At 38.8% G+C, this 13,360-nt stretch overlaps 1 long non-coding RNA gene across 1 annotated transcript in view; it reads left to right on the top strand.

Annotated features, from left to right (window-relative positions):
• Positions 1-4,639, top strand: part of LOC106019248 (uncharacterized) — a 153,941-nt gene extending 149,302 nt beyond the window's left edge. Inside the window, exon 3 of the long non-coding RNA XR_011810835.1 lies at positions 4,514-4,639. This is a non-coding gene — a long non-coding RNA (uncharacterized lncRNA). The remainder of the gene's footprint in view (positions 1-4,513) is intronic.
• The last annotated feature ends 8,721 nt before the right edge of the window (positions 4,640-13,360 follow it).

Genomic DNA, 13,360 nt, shown 5'->3' with positions numbered 1-13,360 from the left:
TTGTTTCCAGTGTTTTGTTGGCTGAAGGAATCGTTTATCTGAAACCTCTGAACCTTAGCCACTCAGCAGCAAGGATGAGACAGGCTCACTGGCCTCCCTGCAGACTACGACAGGCTAAAACGTGTTTCAGGCTGCATCTGCAGGATCCTGGCATTCTGCAGGGATGTTCATAGCAGACAGATCTGTCCTCAGCCCTGCTCCCGCCGCCAGGGAGAATCGGACTCTCCCTCTGTATACCTTCTAAAAACAGGCTTCCCTAGCTGGATAATCCTGCAAGCAAAAATGCAAATATCGTTGTGCCTCTCTCTGAAAAATGCAATTATAATGACAACTCTCATACCACCTACACGTACAAATGGCATAAACATAGTTGCTGATGCACAACAAACAGATGACAGAGCTGAAAAAAAAGGGCTTCCTCTCATAACATGTTCTCTCCATAGGACATGTATGACCATATACCAGGTTTTTATTCAATACTGATTGCAGCCTAGACAGAAATGTGACCGGAAAGAAATCTAAACTATATTTACTTAAAAATATAAAATAAAAATAAAATTAAGCATTTCTATGCATTTAACCCTTCGTCATTCACAAATTCCTCAAAGTTTGTATTTTAAACTTGTGGTTGAGGGAGATTTCTGCAAGTTAGTGCATAAATGTATTCACTGGGAGCTGTTGTAGAGATTGTCTTCAAAATTGTTCTGTAGCAGAACTGACTCAGAAGTGACTTGGTGAAGTTAGTATCAGGCCAGTTGATTGTCCCTCTTACAATTATGTATGTTACATTGATGCTGGCAGTTACTAGAAGTTGTCACATCTTTCTGCATACAAGCCAGTTCCAGATCTAGCAAAAGAATTGCATTTTTTTCTTGAAGATAAAATATTTCACCTGAAACTTTTGCTGTAGAAGGTAACTTACTGGGGGAGGTCAAGGACTGGTATTTGATGAATCCTGTAAAGAGTTCCTTTGAGCATTCAAATTTGCAATTGCTCTTCCATCTTGGACCTGGAGAGTGAGTATAAACAAGAAAGAAGGAGAATTGTAGGATCCTTTCTATTTTTACTTTTTATTTTTTTATTTTTTTTTTTAATCTTTTTGTAAGACCATTGTATAACTGCTTTTCTGAGAGCTTGACTGTTGGCTGCCTACCAGCAAATATATAATTAATATACACCTGTGTCGGATATAAATAGTGACAAATATCCTCACGTAGCATTGATCTGCATGTTGCTACCACCCACATGACAGTTGCTTTACTTCCAGCTGGTTGGAATGGACATCTATTAACCAAAATCAACTCTGCAGCTGTATCTTTCTGTATAAAATAAATCTGCCCCGTCTGATCGCAGAAGTGTAACATTTCTAGCATCGAGTCTGTCTGTGCCCTGGTCTTTAAAGCATGATGCAGTAAAAAGGAAGAATGAAAGCAGTAGGAGGGTTGGAAGAAGCTGCCCCCAGAACACAACAATAGGTAAATCCATGAGGGCATGTTGTAACCTTGAGAAAAACCTCGAAGACTGAGAGTGAGGTAGGAGGATTGCAAGTTCCTCCACCTCAAAACTGCCCTTAATCTTGGTGCAGCCTACAATTTGGCTTGCATTTCTCTCTCTCCTTGCTTACTATCCCTTCTTTTTTTTTTTTTCTTTTACTCTTTGTCATTTCCAGCAATTAGTGTAAATCTGTAGTAATATCTAAGTCTTACTTTTAATAACAGTGTAGTTCTACTCAGCACTGCAAAGCTGAGAAGAAATAGACAAATCACACTCCTCAGATACTGAAGATACTGCAAATAGGAAGAAAAAATAAATCAAGGACTGGCAAAAAGAAGCTCTGCCTATTAATCTGCATCAGTTCTGATGAGCAGATACAAAAGACACAAGAAAGTTGAAGATGATAATACTAGGCAATGAGAGTAAATCACAAAATATGAGGATTTTTTTTTTTCAAATCAGGGCTGGTAAGAGTTTAAAGGTCAGTTCTAGAATTGTGAGTGAGTTCACCAATCAAGAAAGGGATATAGAGAAGGTTGATAGTCTTTCAGATTAAATGTCAATAAGAGTTTCAAAAGAGAAGCTCATGCGTGGTGGCAGGTTTGAGGGAGCCGTATTCATACCGAGTGCTGACAGCAGAAGAATCAGCCTCAGCCATTGTAAAAGGAAAAGGACAAAGATGAGAAAAGGGAGAATCAAAATGAAGTGCAGGAAGTCTGCAAAATTAGAGCACTTTCTCATACTTGCTTCAGCATCATGGGATGAGGAGCTGGAGGAGAATCAGACCTCAGGATATGATAGCACCATGGTGTCAGTAACAGAAAGGACAGTTTGTCAGAGGCAATATGAGAAACTGTATTAAAAAGGTAGAGAGGACTGTGAGAGATGGATGTAAAAAGTGTCTGACAGGGTGAAAAGAGAAAGCCGGTGAAGCTGAATTAAAATAGGTGATGAGTAAATGGAAGTAATTCAAGCAGTGAAAGAGATTTTGAGGTTTCCATAGCAAGAGAGTAAGGACATGTTGAAATGATGGGAATTTCCAAGAAGTTTTAAAAAGTATTTGAAAATGAGGTCAGATTCACTGACCTTCCAGGGTCACTATAGATACTGAAGGATAAGACTGGAAGCCTGGAGGTCTGCATAGGATGAGCAGCCAGAAGTTACCTAAAGTGGTAGGGGAAGGTGTTCTGTGGGGGGAGGCCAAGAGGGAAAGGGGGCAGTCACCCAGCAGCAAGCTGCTCGAGTACAAGGACGTCCCAAGAGGTGGAGGGAGCCCACTTGATGACGTGGCAGGAGGGGAAGCATGCCCCTGAGTTTGGAGGCTGGCTTCTTGGACTCAGAATTAAACACTTGGAGCTTGGATAAGACTCTAGCTTACTTCTAATTATCACTAAGACAAGTCTTGGTCTCCTGGCCTACAGTATGCATATGTAGCATTGCTCAGAAATTTTCAAACAAAGCAGTTTTTCTTTAAAAGGAAAGCAAATGATGTGTCTGGAGAATTGTTCCTTAGGGTATATTTATAGAACAGAAATGGCTTACATTGATTGTTAATTAGAGCTGCACAAGACAGCAGTCTTCCTGTACATGTTTGCTAGGTATTTCCATAGGAGTTTCCTTTCTCCCTTCTGATATTGGTTTTGCATTGTATCTCTGACTCCTGACACACCCAATCATTACCCTGTATAGATAGAAATTAATTTAAAACTGTGAGTCACTTCATGCACAGAATATCCTCAGCTAATAAACAGTGCCTAAAATTTCCTCCATTTTGCTTCTTTTTTCAGTTCATTTTAAGTGTCACTTCTTTACTACATCTTGACATTTAATATGAAGCATTTCATCTACCAGAAATACATCTGAGTTTTCAGTTCAAGAGTCCAATTAAGAAAATGCTCCCAAGTGCATGCATTTTCCTTTATTGAACTTCAAGTTCTCTGCAATGTCATGTACAAAACAAGTTTAAAATCAAGGCTTTTGTGGAAGAAATAGTTCTAATCTGAAATATTACCATGTCCTCCTCATTATGCTTTCTTACTTCCAAAAACCTGGGATAAAACAGTTACTACATTGTCCAATTTTTGCTTATTGCCTTTTTATATTTTTTGGACAGTTATTTACATAGGCATCACAAATACCTGTGCATTGATAAAGTTGTTGGTATCCTCCTGCTTTAATATTTAAATGATTGAAGAGGTTAATGGCAATTTTAAAAGTAATATTGATTAATGTATTTCTAAACAAAAATCTTTACTGTTTTAATGAATTTCATACTCGTGTTAAATGACTGATAATGAGCAGTAATGAACAAAGATCAGGCTTTCTCCTGTGGGTGTTGGAATACAAGTTAAAGATACACAGCAAAAAAGAGAATTTATATCACAGAAACACCCAAGTCACAAACCAATGGTTTCTCTAAACCTGTTCAGGTCTTTTCTCTTGCTGTTGTGACTCTCTCTTCAGGAGTCAGTGAGTCCCTTTTGTAGGACTCACTGTGATTACGGTTTTGTGCTGCTGTGGCTTTTCAATGCAAAGCCGTGAAGAATGGAAATGGAAATGCTCAGACCTTTTAATTTGGGAAGGTCTCATGGTGGAGGAATTGCTTATTGCACTTGATCAGTGGGTGCAGCAGCTATATTCCTAAGAAGAGATGAGGTGGCTTCAGTTCCCTCAGCATTGTGGCAAGTCTGTGACAAGGGGCACACATCGCTTGTTGCACCATGGACATGACAATACTGCCTGTGACAGAAGACATATAATATCGATTTCTCCCATGGAACAATGCAGTATAAAACAGGAAGGATCTCCATCGTTTATAAAAGCTCTTTGTTGAAATGCTTTCAAACACAGAGAGCTTTTGCATAAGCTAGTATCCTAACAGCTACTCGCTGGTATTTGTACACTATTCTTTTGGGTTTAATTACTATGCTTTATATCGTTCAAATATAAGTATATGGCATTTTATGGAAGAATGTGGATGGAAGGACATTTTTTTCAGTAGAGGAATCTCTGTTTTCAGATGCATATGTCATAAAGCATGCTGCAGTCCTGTATATACTCCCTTGGCCCTTTGACCAGTGCAACCAGGAGACAGTTTATGGAAGAATTGCCTTACACTTAAGAAGGAAAGGAAGTGAAATACTGGTGAGTAAAGCTTATTTGTGGTGCAAAATTTTACTAAACACTGATTTTGAAAAACATTCTTTAAAGTTTTGTTTTTTCTGCTCCTAATGCCAAACATTTTTAGTACAGAAAGTCTACAGCCTGTTTCAGTAGGTGACAGTTTTTTATAGAAACAGGCATGTCTAACATACCCATAGGTGGAAACATCACATTCATGGCACATATGGTTTGGGAGTAGAAGTCTTCATCGTGAGCTAATTCGATATTAATAGCAGGATTTGGGATATAGCAGTTAAATAACAACTACAAATAAAAAATAAAAAATAAATAATAATAAAAAAAAAAGAAGACCAGCGATAGACCAGTTCTGATGCCCTTCTTTAGAATGAATGAGTACACTTAATGTAAATGTCTCAAGTATACTAAGCTAAATTCAAGCATCCATATTTAAATCCATATTGACTGTTGTTAATAAAGGCAGATAGTTTCAGGTCCACTTCTGGTTGAACTTCCGGGTGTGTATTAAGACCAGTGAATTATTGGAGCCTTTATCTGTCTCTTCATTTTGTTGAAGAACCATAGCTTCCTCATGTACGTGGAATTCACTATACCTTATGGTCCCACCTGTTCATATTTGGAACACATATTGTATACTCACTAATTTACAGCTTGAAAAATAGACTATACAAAGTGATGCAAATCTCTGCTAGCATACTAAAAAAAAAATACAAAAAAGCAATTTATAGGCAGTAAAACTTTCTGAATGTGTATTTCTTCAGAGTGCAGTTTTGTAACCAACAGTTTAGATCAGTATGTACTCGTTCTGTTAATTAAAATGATAATCATACCTCGTATTGCACGCAACATTGAGGTGCCTCATTTTTCACAGTATATAAAATTGAAACAGTAACAAACAAACCTTTCCAGAGAGACACTGTGGTAATTTTATAATATTATAGGCTTTCTAGAGCCTTTCTAGTGGTTGACAGTCATTTAGGGCTTTTAGCAATTTGGCTTAAGGTAAACAACTTCATAGCACCAAAAGTTCAAAGCTTGTTTGAACAGTCTGAAATTGCAGTGATGGAGATAACAGAACAATGTAGAAACCACTTAGGGTATTCAAAATCAGACAGAAACAGGTGCCAAATGAATTAGAAAGGAATTTGATTTTACTTATTACTCCTTGAGTGATAATTTAGCTGAATAAAAACCAGCTTGCTTTTCTGCAGGCCAACTCCAATTAGTATACTGTGTTGGCTACGTTTCTCACATACACAACCCAGTGGCCACTCTGCTCCATGCGTGTAATTGGAAGGATGCTCTTTGACTTTCCTTAGCTCTTTGCTGTGATCAGGGTGCATACTTTTGCTACCTGCCAGGCTACTTCATGTACAGCTTCTGTTAGGGCGTGCTGCTAACAGTTGTTCCAGCAGTAATGATTAATTGGGCTTGCGGGAAACCCGCTTACAGCACTCTCCCTGCCCTATTCTGCAGTGAGGAAAACACCTGATGTGGCATATTGGCTGCTTCATACAGTTGAGCTTAGTGGCTTTCCCACCAGCTCCTGCCGATATTGGTGCACAGTGCAGCTTTTGGGAGATATGGGGGCTTTTTCCTCCCCAGTGATTTCCATTCCTGTTCTGTATCTCAAATTTTCATCGCTTTAATTTCTGAGTATCCGTTCAGTTACAAGTCTGCTCATAAGACAGACTAAGATGTCTTTTACTGTTATTTGTGGAAAGCTGTGAAAACAGTGTATTTGAAGGAGAAAAAATGAAAAGTGAAACCAGTCAAGCATATTGCCCATTCAGGAGCCAAAGTTGATGCCTGTGAAAACATACAGTAAGGAAGCAGTTGAACTTGTCTCCCTAGGACCAAGCCCTTTCCCCATCCCTCAGAAGGAATCAGAGACAGGAGGTAGGATTTCTCTGGGTAAGATATAGAGCAACCAGACACAGCTTGAATTTTCCAGTCAGCCTACAGGGATCATTGTCTCTTCAAGTGCTGTGAATAAAGTTGCAGAGTTGTTTTTGGGTTTTCAGTTTTTCCTTGCTTGTGCATATGGGAAACTATGTCAAACATACATTTTCCTCTGATTCCACACAGCCATGTTAGTTTTTATTTGCAATTACAGAATCATCTGGGTTGGGAGAGAGGAGAGACCTCCAAGATCACCAAGTCCAACCTCTGACCTAACGCTAACCAGTCCTCCACTAAACCATATCCCTAAGCTCTACATCTAAATGTCTTTTAAAGACCTCCACGGATGGTGACTCCACCACTTCCCTGGGCAGCCCATTCCAATACCTAACAACCCTTTTGGTAAAGAAGTTTTTCCTAATATCCAACCTAAGCCTCCCCTGGGACAACTTTAGCTCATTCCTGTCCTGTCATGAGGCACATGGGAGAACAGACCAACCCCCACCTCGCTACAGCCTCCTTTAAGGTACCTGTAGAGAGCGATAAGGTCTCCCCTGAGCCTCCTCTTCTCCAGGCTGAATAAGCCCAGCTCCCTCAGCTGCTCCTCGTAAGACTTGTTCTCCAGACCCCTCACAAGCTTCATTGCCACAGCTGTACTAAATCATTCCTCTTAATGACATGAATGTAAGTTGGAAATACTGCAGTGATATGGTTAATTTGTACCCTTGAACTACCTATCTAGCTGGTGGTAGTGGTGTTGCCTAAGATGCAAGTCAAGCAGAATTTCTTAATGTTGGAAGTGTGACCACAGCATTTTTACTATTACCTACACAGTGTTCTCAGGTATGTACCCTGCCATATGTCTCAATTAAATGCTTACACATTAAATATATATATATATAGGAACACTGAGACATGGTTTGTTTTTTTTCTACTGTGCAACACAAGACGGCTGATGGTAGTTAGCTGTTGTTAATGTACAAAGTAAAAAATATAGTAAAATATGCTAAAATACCTAAATTGTATGTAAGAAGAGTGATTCAAGTATTCAGCAGCACTACTTAAATTACTTTTCCTGTGAATTCCGTAATGCCTACCCCTTTCATTTTTATTAATTATTCAGTGCGTTGTCTAAACAGAAATCCTGGTTTGTTGAATCTCTTGGGAATTCTGCTGTTGGTTTCTGTGTCTCGGGAGTTTGGTGCAGGATTTGTAACAATTAAAGATGGTTCAAAGATGTAACAATCACAGAAAACTCACTGTCTTCGTTTTTGTCTCCTTAAAGTTCTTTACCGGTTTTAATAGCCCCAATCTGTCTATAAGCTTATAAAAATTGTTTCTAAAGTAAACTTGTTTGCCTTGGAGCTTCTGTCAGTTCTTCCCTCTTTCATTTGAACAATTTATTTACCTTGACCTAAGGAACCTGTCATTTCTGCCAGATTCTTCTCCTATTACTTCAAAGACAGGTGTCTAGAGTAAATCTGTGAGAAAATTGTTTTATTTTCACTTTTTTTTTTCCTGCTAAGTACATAAAGTTGAAATATATTTCTGCCCCAGCATTCCCTTTTCACTAGCTCAGTGCAATACAGTAATTTCTGTCTTACTTGAGCATATTAGCTTCTGCATAAAGTTAATTCACATTGGGACGTTAAAGCCTCTAATATGAGAACTTTGCTTTTCTGTAGTTACAAACCTGTTGTATTAAGCAGAAAAGGCCACATTAGGTCCTGTTCCCATCTGGGAGATCTGTCTATGTCAGACGGCTTGGGGTATAGTGCTTGTGAAAGAACTGGCTCACAGTGAAAGAAGAAATACACACGCAATATTGTTTTCGAGTTCTTAATGGAGCTACCAGGCATGGTAGAAATTGTGTTACGGTAAATGTACTGTGTGAGGGCAATCCTGTGATACCATTAATGTATCAGGATCCCTGTTCCCTCCCCACAAAGGCAGATTTAAAAAAGTAAAAGCCCTGTCTTTATCAGGTTGGCCTGCAAGCCTCACCTCTTCTGCAGAGCTTTCCCCGAGTAACTGGAGCAGAAGCAGCAGCCTGCAGGGCCCCCAAGGCTGCAGGCAGACAACCAAACCCTGGAGTAAGACAGAGATTTGATTGCCCCTTTTAGACAGATTTCACTATCCTGCATCATGGGCTGTCAACAGCAACTGCATTCAACAGCCATAGCAGATGAGAGGATTGATAATCAAATGGTTAAACTGTGCAAAAGGGTATGGATGTTTAATACTAGTGAGGAAAATATCAAGACCTACCTTAAGCGCAGGTTTAACACACAGGAGATTATTGCCACAACTCATTTAAACGGTGATTTAAGAGAGATTTTCCCCTCACGAGTAGCATGTTTTCCCATCTGCAAGGTCCAGATCTCCCAGTGTTTACAGAGTAAAATATCTGCTGTGGCACACTGTGGCTGGCATACCTGAGCAAATAACTCCTTTCATGTTATCTGCAATATTTGATAATTCTAGTGTACCGAGTTCAAAATCAGGTGTCCTTTTGATGTAAACAGAGTAATCCATATTTCTTATGTAGAATGCTTTGTGGATTTACTTTTCAGACTAAACTTTTCAAGCACTGGTACTCAGTACCAGATGCATGCCTTTGTATCGTTTTGGAGCTGTTGTGTGTTGTATTGCTGGAAAACCACATGGTTATCCTGCAGTTCTTGGTTTGTTTTGTTGTTGTTTTCTAAGTGAAGTGGACAAGTAAGAGACCGGTATAGGATTTTAATACTCTTAAAGAAAATGGGCTGTTACTACAAAATACACAGCCGAGTTAGAAATTGCTAGAAAGTGCAAGTCTTCGGTTTACCTCCTTTTCTATTGCTGTTGTGAACTCACTTCAAAGAGTGACCTTTTTACTTTTATCTGGTGCACATTTGAAATAAAAATCCCTGTCTCGTGCTGCTGTAAAGCAGGGGAGCTCATAATGCTGTGGGAGATACACAGGGAAATGTGTGAGTACCCTCTTGAGCCCAATCCATACCCTGTGGGTGTCTGCAAGGCAAAAGAAGTCACCTGGCTTGGAAGGAAAGCAGCAAGAAGGCAGCGGTGCCGGAGTGCAGCTTCTGATGCATTTGTTTTGGCTGAATTTTGCAGTCAATTGGCAGCCTCAATCAGGTGCCTGGTGGATCCCTGGCACAGCCCCAGTGCTCCGACTCCAAAGAACCTTCCCCCGTTCCCAAAATAGTGGTGAAAATAACGTTAGTAATACGCCTGCGGAGAACCGCCCAGTGGAAAATCACTTTAACAAAGGGCAAGCTGGAGAGGGATGCCTGCACAGTTGGGGCAGGGGCGATTCCTGCCCCTTTGCTGTTTGCTGGCAGCGTTTTGAGGGGCTCTGCTAGAAAACTTCTTCTGTGCAGAAGTGAGGTGTGGTGCTCAGGGCCATCACAGGCAGCAGGTCCTGCACGGGCTGGCTTCACTCCTGCCAGACTGCACGAGGCCTCTATGAGATGCTCATTGCATTTCATATCTAGGATGTAGAGAGAGACCTTCTATTGGCCATCTGGCACAGATAATAATTTCCTTCCTTCATGCCTGCATAAACTGTGGTCTATTTTAGTTTTGCCTCTAAAGTTCTCAGCACCATAATATCTTTCCTTTATTTTATATATATATATATACACATATATATTAATTTGGAACAAAAGTTCATCTTCTCATCTTCAGAAATTTATTTTTATTTTAAAATTTCACCTTGGTTCCTGCTGTTCCTTCCTTTGAAGTCACTGTGCTCTTAAGTAACTCAGCCCTTTCTCATCTAGCCTTTTTCCATCTGGTAGCTTTTTATAATTCACTGAAGATTTTTATAGCTGTTTGATGAATTTTGTGCATTCTTGGACTTAGGTGGCAGAACACATTCCTCACAGTGTACCTTCTGAAGTCTTCCATCTGATCCAGCTTAGCAGCAGCATCTTCCTGTACTTGTATCTTTTCCTTTAAGCTAGCTTTGGATTTTGTTACATGCTTTTATGAAGATATCTCATTCCAACACTGGCTTCTTTTTCCCCTCTTAAAAGTCCTGACACAGGTTAAAATGAGAGCTCCATGCTGAATTAACAAGTTCATATCTATTTTAGCCAAAATAGCTGTCATGTCAGTTAAAAATTCATGCAGAAAATGCCTTTTTTTGAGTGAAACATAATCAAAAGGTGATACTGCAGGCAAGGAGCTGTTCCTGCAGTTCCTCCCCTGGATGTATTTGTGGATTTGAAGAAGATGAAAATGGCAACCATCTCACCGAGCAGCAGGCAGCTTCCTTTCTGTGTGGGCATGGTTGTGCTGAACAATGAGAAGCACCTTTGAAACATATGTAACGGGAGTTTCCTTCCGTCCTTGAAGCAATAAAGCTTCTAATAAAGTGAAACATGCATCCATGGACGGTAAATTTTTCTTCCCATTACAGTATTTAGGACCTTGTATTAATAACGCTATCCATTTCTCATGCTATTTCATGCACTGACACCCAGGTGCACTCTATTTCCTTCCCTGAAAGCTATCTCAAAGGTGTAGTCATAGCTGTCATTTCGGATATAAATTTGCCATGTAGAGAGACAGAACCTTTATGCCTAGCTTCCAAATTTCCCAGCAGGGAGGGGCTCTCTGGCGGTGCTGATGTGCTTCTGTTCTCCAGAAAGGGGAGTTTCCCAGCATGGCACATACTGAATCAAGGTGTTTCTGCACTCAGTTCACTAGTCATCAAGCACTTTCACAATCCACAGATTTATTTTTTGTCATCCCCTGGTAGTTTTCTGTTTGTTTGTTTGTTTGATTGATTGTTTTTTCTTGCTCGAGCAAAGCTAAGTACTTAGCAAAAATTAAAGGACAGGGTTCTGTTCTTTGTGCCTCGCCAGAAGCCAGTGTTACTGTACTTGGATTTGTAAGAAGAAAACCAATCAGAAGGTTGCAAAATCTGCCTGCTCAGTAAGGCTCAGAAATAATTTTCCCTGAAGGAGCCACACCTGAGGATATAAATGGCTTTTTTCTTCCTTTCCTAGGCATTTTTGAATAGTAATTTGACAGCTATATTCTCTGTTTAAACTAGAAGAGTTATTAAAATTATGGAATATATCATAGACTGTGAATTAAAGTGAAAAACATTGCTCAGAGGCACAGCAGCTCTAGAAAAAAAAAAAAAAAAGGAACCACATTCAGCTCTTTGTGTCAGAAGAATATTGACACAGAAATGGTGAATCTAAATCGCATAGAAGTGACACTGGGATTCACCCTGAAGTCTGGGACAGCTTCAGTTTCACTAGGTTCTTGCTATTTGTGATGCATTTCATTTCTGCACGCTTTTAATTGTCTCTTTTTGGTTTCTGTTAAACATATCAAACCTCACTCCACCCAAATCTGCTGCACTTTTCTTCCAAGGAATATCAGAACATATTTAGTTCCATTTGCATGAGTCCTTCCATTTAAATCTTAAAACTTATATTTATCTCCTATGGCCATCAATGGCATATTAACGGTTGATATCTGTCTTTTCTAGGTAGTTCTGTTGTATATAATGCCCCTAACATCCTACATTTGTTTGATGTTTTATTGACATGCTGTGTTAAATCAGCTACAGATCCTTACTTTGCTACTTCTAACTAAAAATAAATAAATAAAAATAATAATATATATATATACACCTTTCATCATATATTATTCTTGTATGATTGCTCATTGCAGATAAACCACCCTATCAGGGTATTTTATTTCTTTTATTTGCTTTTATACGAGCCTTAAGAAAACATGAGATGTCTTCAGTATCAAAGAAGTGCTTCCTTCTAGAGTTCTTCCTTTGTTCACTCATGATGCCGTAGGACAAGCAGGTGCAGTCCAGAATTGTCATTTCTGTCAGGCTCCAGCCAGATGAGAAGCCACAGCAGCTCACAGGCTATCTGCCCCTGTGCTGCTTCCTACATCTGCCTTCCTCGTACAGTAATATATTTTTTTAATTTTTCATGTTATCTGCTTGTGATAACTTCAGAAACAACTCAGATCAAATCATGATTTTGTGTTAAATACATATTAATTGAAAACAGACCTGATTGACATGATGTTTTTTTGTTACATAGATCTTGTATGTTACGTTATTAGTGACTTAATTACTGAAAGTAACTAATTAAATATTACTGCTCAGCTGCTCTAGTGTCTGTTTATCCCTGTGCACTATCAATAGAACCACTGATTAACCTGAAGTTATTTGCAAACAGTTGGGCAGGAGAGATTTATATAAAAATCATTTTCTTCATCATATGAAAGAAGGAAGTAATGTAAAATATGAACAAATGGTATTTGCTAGTAAGTATTTAGAAATTATTTATCAGAATTTGCTTGCACAAAGACAGAAAGAGAACAATATAAAGATGTCAGAGGTTGTCCATAGCTGTGGCTGTAGTGGCCTATACCTTAAAGAAACAGTAGATGATACAAGTCATCTACTTCTAGCATATTCATATCTAATATCTGTGTTTCTATATAATAATCATTCCTTAAAAAGGAAATAACTGTTGTTTTAATTGCAGAAATTATAAGCCTAATTAAAACCACAAATCCCAAGAGTATGTAGTTGTTCTAGTCTTTGACTTTCCCTTGGAAATGAATTTTAATGTGTTTCCTTTTATTACAAGTATATAAAAAGTACTATTCAAAAATTAAAAAGAATAAATAAATGCAAAGTTAGAATAAGAATTTCATAGTACTAGCAATTGTTTTTTTGACCTGACCAAAGGGTTTTTGTTTTCATTCGATTATTTTTGCCCCAACAAGTCTTATATATCTTAGCTGTGGGAGTTAAAATTAAACTTGTTTCATT

Source organism: Anas platyrhynchos, chromosome 7 (assembly GCF_047663525.1).
Source record: "Anas platyrhynchos isolate ZD024472 breed Pekin duck chromosome 7, IASCAAS_PekinDuck_T2T, whole genome shotgun sequence".
Classification (NCBI taxonomy): Eukaryota; Metazoa; Chordata; class Aves; order Anseriformes; family Anatidae; genus Anas; species Anas platyrhynchos.
This window is presented reverse-complemented; position numbering and strand designations above follow the sequence as displayed.